The sequence below is a fragment of the Scyliorhinus torazame genome, chromosome 5 (genome assembly GCF_047496885.1).
Source record: "Scyliorhinus torazame isolate Kashiwa2021f chromosome 5, sScyTor2.1, whole genome shotgun sequence".
In the NCBI taxonomy this organism is placed as follows: Eukaryota; Metazoa; Chordata; class Chondrichthyes; order Carcharhiniformes; family Scyliorhinidae; genus Scyliorhinus; species Scyliorhinus torazame.
In genome coordinates, this window is record NC_092711.1 from 142,028,504 (window position 1) to 142,036,820 (window position 8,317).

At 44.0% G+C, this 8,317-nt stretch overlaps 1 long non-coding RNA gene across 1 annotated transcript; it reads left to right on the top strand.

The window, feature by feature from the left end:
- LOC140419890 (uncharacterized) lies at positions 1–8,317 on the top strand. Its single transcript, XR_011946066.1, has 2 exons — positions 1–199; positions 746–8,317. It is a non-coding gene; the product is annotated as an uncharacterized lncRNA (long non-coding RNA).

Genomic DNA, 8,317 nt, shown 5'->3' on the forward strand with positions numbered 1-8,317 from the left:
GTACGTGGCCGCGGACCGCGCATGTCCGAGGGACAAGGGAGTCTGCGCATGTGCCAGATAGAGCCCGCCCCGACCTTCCGAATGCAGTATGAACCAATGAGAAGGTTGGAGGACCGGAAGGACTCTGGTCCACCAACCAATCAGAGTGGGGCTTTGTGCGAATGAAGACTTAAGCTTCCTCCAGCCTCCACCATCATGAGTAAAACACTTTCTTTTCTCATTCTCTCTTGTGTTGTTATATGGTACAGATTTGATATATTATTGGTGGTTCTGTAATAAATACATTTTTATTATTTCTAGTCTTGTAATATAGTACCGTAGCTACATTATATATTTCCAGTTATAGAGCCTTTATGGCACAAAAGGAGTCCATTTGATCACTCGACTCCATGCCGACTCTGTAAAACAATCCATCAGCCTCATCTTTCACTCTCACTCCACAGTATAAATATTCCCCACTTCTCTGTCCGTTAGCTTTGACAAAGAGTCATTGGACTCGAAACATTAGCTCTTTTTCTCCCTACAGATGCTGCCAGACCTGCTGAGATTTTCCAGCATTTTCTCTTCAGTCTCATTCCCCCTCTATATTAGATACAGCAGAGTAAGAATGGAGGGAGAGTGTGTGGGATGGAGATTTCCAGGCTTTGGGGAAGGAGAGAAAAATAATGTCCGTAGGAAATTAGAATTGCGTGTTCTGAATTTTTATTCTGTACTGACAGTTGAGTTTTGTTAACTCCTTTTACAGGATTTAGAAGAGGAGAATTTACAGACAGGAATCTCAAACCAAACCTCACGTCAAGATCTGACAGAGTCACTTCATTCATCATGACCTGAATATTGTTGGTCTTTGAAGCTAGAATAAGAACTGCTCGTCTGCTTTAAAAAAAAAAATTTTTTTAGAGTACCCAATTATAGTTTTCCAATTAAGGGGCAATTTGGTGTGGCCAATCCACCTAACCTGCGCATCTTTGGGTTGTGGGGTGAAACCCATACAGACATCGGGAGAATCTCCAAATTCCACAAACAGTGACCCGGGGCCCGGATCGAACCCGGGTCCTCAGTGTCGTGGGCCGCACTGCTAACCTGTGCCACCATGCAGCCCACTTTAAAAATCAGTATCACTGGAAAAGCTTCAACACCTACACACCCAAGTGAGAGTGTCCCAGTACAGTGACTGTCGAAGGATCTTTATCCAGCTACACTTCCAAAAGGTGTCACATCATTCATAGCAAGGAGAAACCGTACACGTGTTCTTCAACTAATTGTGAAATCTGGAGAGACACAAGGACACAGGGCAACATGGAGAAACCATGGAAATGTGGGGACTGTGGGAAGGGATTCAGACGCCCATCTCAGCTGGAAATTCATCGACACAGTCACACTGGGGATAGGCCGTTCATCTGCTCGGAGTGTGAGAAGGGATTCAGGAATTCATCCAACTTAGCATCACACAAGTTAGTTCACTCCGGAGAGAAACCATTCAGCTGCTCTGGGTGTGAGAAGGGATTCAGATCCTCATCGAAACTGGCGATTCACCAACGTATTCACACTGGGGAGAAGCCATTCACCTGCGCTGAATGCAAGAGATTCACTCAGTTATCAAACCTGCAGACACACCAGCGAGTTCACACCGGGGCGAGGCCATTCAACTGCTCTGTGTGTGGAAAGGGGTTTCGTGAGTCATCTGCTCTGCGGAAACACCAGCGAGTTCACACCGGGGAGAGGCCATTCACCTGCTCGACGTGTGGGAAGAGATTCAGTGATTCATCTGCCCTGTTAACACACCAGCGAGTTCACACCGGGAAGAGACCGTTCACCTGCTCTGTGTGTGGGAAGGGATTCACACAGTCATCTAACCTGCTGAGACACCAACGAGTTCATAAGTGATGACAGGGGTTGGATTCTGTTGTTATTGCTGCTGTTAATAACATCCAGGACTGAATCATGTTCATTCTGACACTTGATGACGTGCGAGGGTCGGAGGGTTTCTTTCTGCTGGACTGGCTGTTCTCACGACTTTGCTTCCAGTGGGCTTATGCTCTTTGAACCTGAGCGAGCACATTTCCACTGAAATTATCCACAAAAGCTGACGAAAGACATTTCTTTGATCCTGGATAGTAAAGTGTATTTCCCCCCACTACAGGTAGATCTAAAATAAATACATTTGTCTCTGTTCCATTGAGTCTACAGCACAGGGCCAGGCCAGTCGGCTCAATTGGTCTCTGTCAGTATTGATGCTCCACATGAGCTTCCACCCACCCCTCTTCATCTCCCCCATCAACATATCCTTCTATTCCTTTCTCCCTCATGTATGTCTCTCGCTTCCCCTTCAATGTATTCATGTTGTTCACCTCAACCGCTCTCTGTGGTAGTGAGTTCCACATCCTCACCACTTGCTGGCTAAAGCAGTTTTTCGTCATATCTCTATTGGATTATTAAACCCCTTCATAATCTTAAAGACTTCCATCAGGCCACCCTTAATTCTAGGGCGGCACAGTAGTATAGTGATTTGCACTGCTGCCTCACGGCGCCGAGGACCCGGGTTCGATTCCGGCTCCGGGTCACTGTCCGTGTGCTGTTTGCACATTCTTCCCATGTCTGCGTGGGTCTCACAGCCCACAACCCAAAATGATGTGCAGGGTAGGTGAATTCGCCACGCTAAATTGGCCTTTAATTGGAAAAAAAATTGGATACTCTAAACTTAAGAAAAAATTATATTTTAAAAATAAATTTTAAAAACAGGTCACCCTACAGTCTTCTCTTTTCTAGAGAAAAGCAGCCCCAGCCTTTCCTGAGGGTGAAATGCTCTCAGTTCTGGTATTATTCTTGTGAATCTTTGTTGTACCTTCTCCAGTGCCTCTATTTCCTTTTCCTAAATGGAGATCACAAATGTTGACAGTGCTCCCAGTGTAGCCTAACCCTGGTTCTAAACAAGTTGAACATAACCTCCCCGCTTTTCAATTCTATCCCTCTAGAATGGAACCCGAGATATGAACCCCACACTTTAGGAAAGATGTGAAGTTCTCAGAGAGGGTGCAGAGGAGATTTACCAGAATGGCACCAGGGATGAGGGAGTCGTGAGTTGGGAGACTGGAGCAGCTGATCATAGTCGTTACGGCAGGCAAGGAGGCCAATCAGCTCATTGAATCAATGAGTAAAACTTTTAATATGTTCCCCCATTCATTCGTGTACCATCAGCTAATGGCAACAGCTTTTCTTTAACCATCATATCTAAACCTGTCATACTCACATCCACCTCTATCAAACCTCCCCTCAACCTCCTTTGCTCCAATGTGAACAACCCCAGCTTCTCCAGCCAAACCTAATGGTTAAAATCCCTCATCCCTGGAACCATTCTGGTAAATCTGCTCTCCACCCTCTCGAGGAGCCTCACATCCTCCCTAAAGTCTGGTGACCCACAACTGGACTCAATACTCTAGTTGTGGCCGAACCAGAGCTTTAGAAAGGTTCAGTATAACGTCCCTGCTTTTGTTCTCAATCCTCTATTTCTGAAGTCCAAGATCCCATTTTCTCCAACCAGGAATCTCAGAACCTTTTCTGCTTGCACATAAAAAGCATTTGAATGACATTCTTAAAGTGGCTGAAGAAGATTTTGACCAATGGATGAGCGAGTTATTGACACAAAAAGAAGCCATTTTGAACTTGCTGTCTCCAAAAGAGAATCCAAAATGTTGGATTCTGGGAAATGAACTGAAAAATGAAGCTCCGCCTACAACTGAGCCAGAAGAAGAGAGTTTAAATGTGGGATTGACCAGGACATTCACTTTGGATTGAAATAATGGGGAAAGTACACACATGGAAGAAAATAAAGTTCAAAAGGTGAACTCTGAACAGACTGTTTTCAAAACTGAACTTGAAAACTCACATCTGAGCAGCAACGAGGACTCACCTCTCGCAGAAGGAACTTTGGACGATAATTATTGGAAGAAGAAAACTTTCAGAAAACACAGCAAGAAGTAATGTTTCCATCTTCAGTGGACTGATTCCTGGACATGGAATTCAGCAGTGTGCTGATAGCAAGATAGACTGGTGAATGTGATGGGGACAATGGAGGGATTATTCTGTCTATTGCAGGTTATCAGATATTTAAACACAGGAACATTTGCAGAGTTTAAATTAGCAGGAGTCGGCCATTTGGCCCTTTGAGGCGGCTCCACCATTCAATAAGATCATGGCTGTTGTGAATATATACAGCACGTTGTAAGGTGGAATATTCGAATAGGATATTACGAGGGTGATACATTTTCATTTTTGCTGGGAAAATGTTGCAAATACCTTGTTTCATAATTCATGTTTCAGAAATATAACTTTTAGTTTGGGAATTAGATTTTTTTTAAAAGGAAGATAAATGGAAAATCTGGGTTGAGAATCTTACAGAAACACTCTCAGGGAATTCACAATCACAAAGTGTGGCCGATGTTGACTTGAAGTCAAAGCTGGAAGGGTAAGATCTGTAAAAGGGCAGCTGGGCTCTTTTAGCTGGAGACATTGGGCCTGACAATTACTGTCCTGTCTTTGTTCCAGAGGTGAATTCTTCATGCAGACCTCCGGGTCAGAAGGTTGGTTTTGAAGCTGAAAGTCCATTAATTTCAGCATCTGTTGGACATAGAATCATAGAATTTAGAGTGCAGAAGGAGGCCATTCGGCCCATCGAGTCTGCACTGGCTCTTGGAAAGAGCACCCTACCCAAGCCCACACCTCCACCCTATTCCAGTAACCCCACGAAGGGAAATTTATCATGGCCAATCCACCTAACCTGCACATCCTTGGACTGTGAGAGGAAACCGGAGCACCCGGAGGAAACCCACGCACACACGGGGAGAACGTGCAGACTCCACACAGACAGTGACCCAAGCCGGGAATCAAACCTGGGACCCTGAAGCTGTGAAGCAATTGTGCTAACCGCTATGCTACTGTGCTGTGTTACCATGGAGATAAGTGATTCAGGGTGGGGCCTTGGTTGGAATTCTGGGTGTTTCTCAGAGTCTGCAGTTAACTTGGAAGCAGGCAGCTGTGGGAGCAGGAGCTGTGAACCAGCTGTGGGAGCAGGAGCTGTGGGAGCAGGAGCTGTGAACCAGCTGCGGGAGCAGGAGCTTTGAACCAGCTGTGGGACGAGAAGCCGAGAGGGCCATGAGGAACCAGGGGTGTTTCTAATGTTTAAATCCCTCAGCAAGAAGGCAGTGAAGCTCACGCTTGGACTGAGGAGTCCACAGTTTTGAGGTCTTGAAGGAAAGTTGGAGGGTTGTTCAGCCGAAAGCTAATGGAAGGATCCCCATCAAATCGTGGAGCTTGGGGAATAGCTGGAATACTGAGGAGAATTAAAGGGAATTCTGTGAAACTGAGGTTACAGCAGGAGTCTTTATAAACTACAGTGTGAAGGTCACAGTGCTGGTTTTTAATTTTGTTGTTTTGTATATGCTTTGAAGTTTATTTTTGTTTAAAAATATGAAACCCGCGATGTAATTCTATCACTGGGAATTTGAAATTCTTGGAGATGCTACTGATTTTTACAGAGATCTTAACAGTTGTTTAGGACACCGGTTTCAGCTTCCTATTTCAGCCTTGTTTTTCTGTCTCTCTGTTGCTCGTGTCAGTGACAGCCAGGCGACGGAGCTGGGGGCCTGTGCCCCAGTTGGGAAACTGCCATGTGCGTCCCACTAGAGACAGGAAGGTGCTGGAGCAGTGAATGGGAAATGAGCCGCCAACCAATCGGGGCCCAGGAGGGGAGACACCGGCGCTGATGGTGACATGACCCCCGGGGCTCAGTTTCCCTGTGTCCAAAGCGGGGAGGCACGGGAGCAGGGTGCAGATGAGCAGCAGAGAAACCATTTGTGTCCAGAATATTTACTCTGGTTGTCTTTGATTATCAAGTTATTTTCTGTTTTTTTAAAACCATGTTGTTTCATCAATAACATTTTCTCAGTAAAATTATTAGATTTTTCTGGACTTTTCAAGACTGATTAAAATTATTTTTTTTTTTTAAAGAGTACCCAATTCTTTTTCCAATTAAGGGGCAATTTAGCGTGGCCAATTCACCTACTCTGTACATCTTTGGGTTGTGGGGGTGAGATCCATGCAGACATGGGGAGAATGTGCAAACTCCACACGGACGGTGACCCAGGGCCGTGACTGAACCCGGGCCCTCAGTGCCGTAGTCCCAGTGCTAACCACTGTGCCACCTTTTCATGTTACATTGATGTACTTTAGGGAAAGTGGGGGAGGGGTGTTGACAGGCTCTTTAACAGAAAGTGAGTCCCTCTAAAGTAATTGGCAAAGGAGCCAGAGGGGGAGATGAGATTTTATTTTATTTGGCACAGCGAATGGTTCTGATCGGCCTGAAAGCAGATTCAATCGTATCTTTCCAAAGGAGAAATACTTGAATGGGAAGAATTTGCAGAGTTCTGGGGAAAGATCAGAGCAGTTGGATGAATGGGAGAGTCCTCTCAAAGAGATAGCAGGGACACAATGGGCCAAATGGTCTCCTCCTGCAGCCTGTGAATCTGAGCCTCCTGCTTTTGTGCAGGTTAAAAGGGACAGATTTCATTGCAGCCTCTTCCCTGTATATGTATTTAAAGAGGCAGTTCCTCTTTAGCTCTGCGTGAGCGATTAAACAATTGGTTGGAGGCCCAATTCCCAGTCAGCCCTCCAGCACCTTTCTGTCTCTCTATTAGTGCGACGCCCATCTGGTGCACAGGCCCCGTTATTCTCAGCTAAATTCAACCTCAGCTCCGTCTGGCTGTCATTGACCCGAGCAATAGAGACAGGATAGTGCCCGAGGCTAAAATGGGAAGTCAAAACTTTTGGCTCTAAACCAACACTTTAACATTTGTAAGTCAAATCCATGTTATTTAGACTGGGAGTTTCTATTATTAGATTTAGGCACTGGAGGTTTAACGGGTAACTTTCCTTTTCTAACTGTAGGATCTCTGTATCTATTTGTATAACTGTAATGCCGTTCCATATACCAAATACCAGAAATTCAAGATTGGGCTTCTTGGGTTAAAAGCAATTTGCAACTTTTATTTTTGTCGGCTAGTAGTGTCTACTGTCAAGCTTCAATTTTCACACAAGTACAAATTTAGGAAGGTCCGACTAGCCCTGCAGTAAGCTAGTCAGATGTATTGATTGTTTGTACTTAGCAAATACAGATAAGTTGAATTGAATTTAAAATACAAAAATGACTGGGTGATTTAAAACAAGAGAAAATGGTGGTTTGCAAAGCTAGCAAATAGAATAGAAAATAGTTTGAAGTGATTCGAGAATAGAAAAAGGTAAGCGGTCTCATCACGAGAACTGAACTCGTAAGGAAATTACTATCTTTAAAGTTCTGTCCCCTTTACAGGTTTAAATAATTTATAATTCATCTAATTCGACCAAGATGTCTGTCTATTAATTAAGAGATAAAGGTGACTGTGAAAGGTTTTCTTCAAATGGAAAAATACAATGTGCTGACTGATCATTACCATTGAAACAAAACTAGGATTTCATCCAAGTTCTTTGTGAGACAAAGGGTCTTTTTGCAGCATGATCTTCGCAGACTCTAAACAACTTGCAAACATTTGCTTATCAGATCAATTCACAAACACAGCATTTCTTAGTCTCATGATTAATATATTGGTTTTAAATTTTAGTTAATTACGATTAAATGATCTTTGATATAAGCCTTTATCTATTCTCTACAGCTAACTGAAAAAGTAGATTTCTATCACTAACTTTGTATTGTCGAAAGTGTCAGCCGTGGCTCAGTGGGCAGCTCTCTCACCTCTGAGTCAGAAGGTTGTGGATTCAAATCCCAGTCCAAGGACCTGAGGACAAAAATCACATCCAACATTCCTCGTCTCAGCACTGAGGGAGTCTGCACTGTCAGAACAGCCTTCTTTCAAATAAGATGGTAAACTGAGGCCCTGTCTGCCCCTCTCAGGTGGATGTAAAAGTTCGCACAGCCACTATTTTGAAGAAGAGCAGGGGAGTTATCCCCATTGTCCTGGTCAATATTTATCCCAGTCAACATCATTTAAAACAGATCATCTGCTCATTATCACATTGCTGTGTGTGGGATCTTGTTGTGTGTAAATTAGCTGCTGCTTTTCCTACATTACAACAGGGTCTACACTTCAAAAGTACTTTATTGGCTTTAAAGCACTTTGGGACGTCCTGTGGTTGTGAAAGGCGCTATAGAAATGCAAGTTTTAAAATTGAAGATTTCGGTTTTCTGATCTTGTTATCTGGAACGTTATTGATTTCAACCACCCCCAACTTACCATTTAATAAATTCACTTTGGTTCAGACAAGGCAA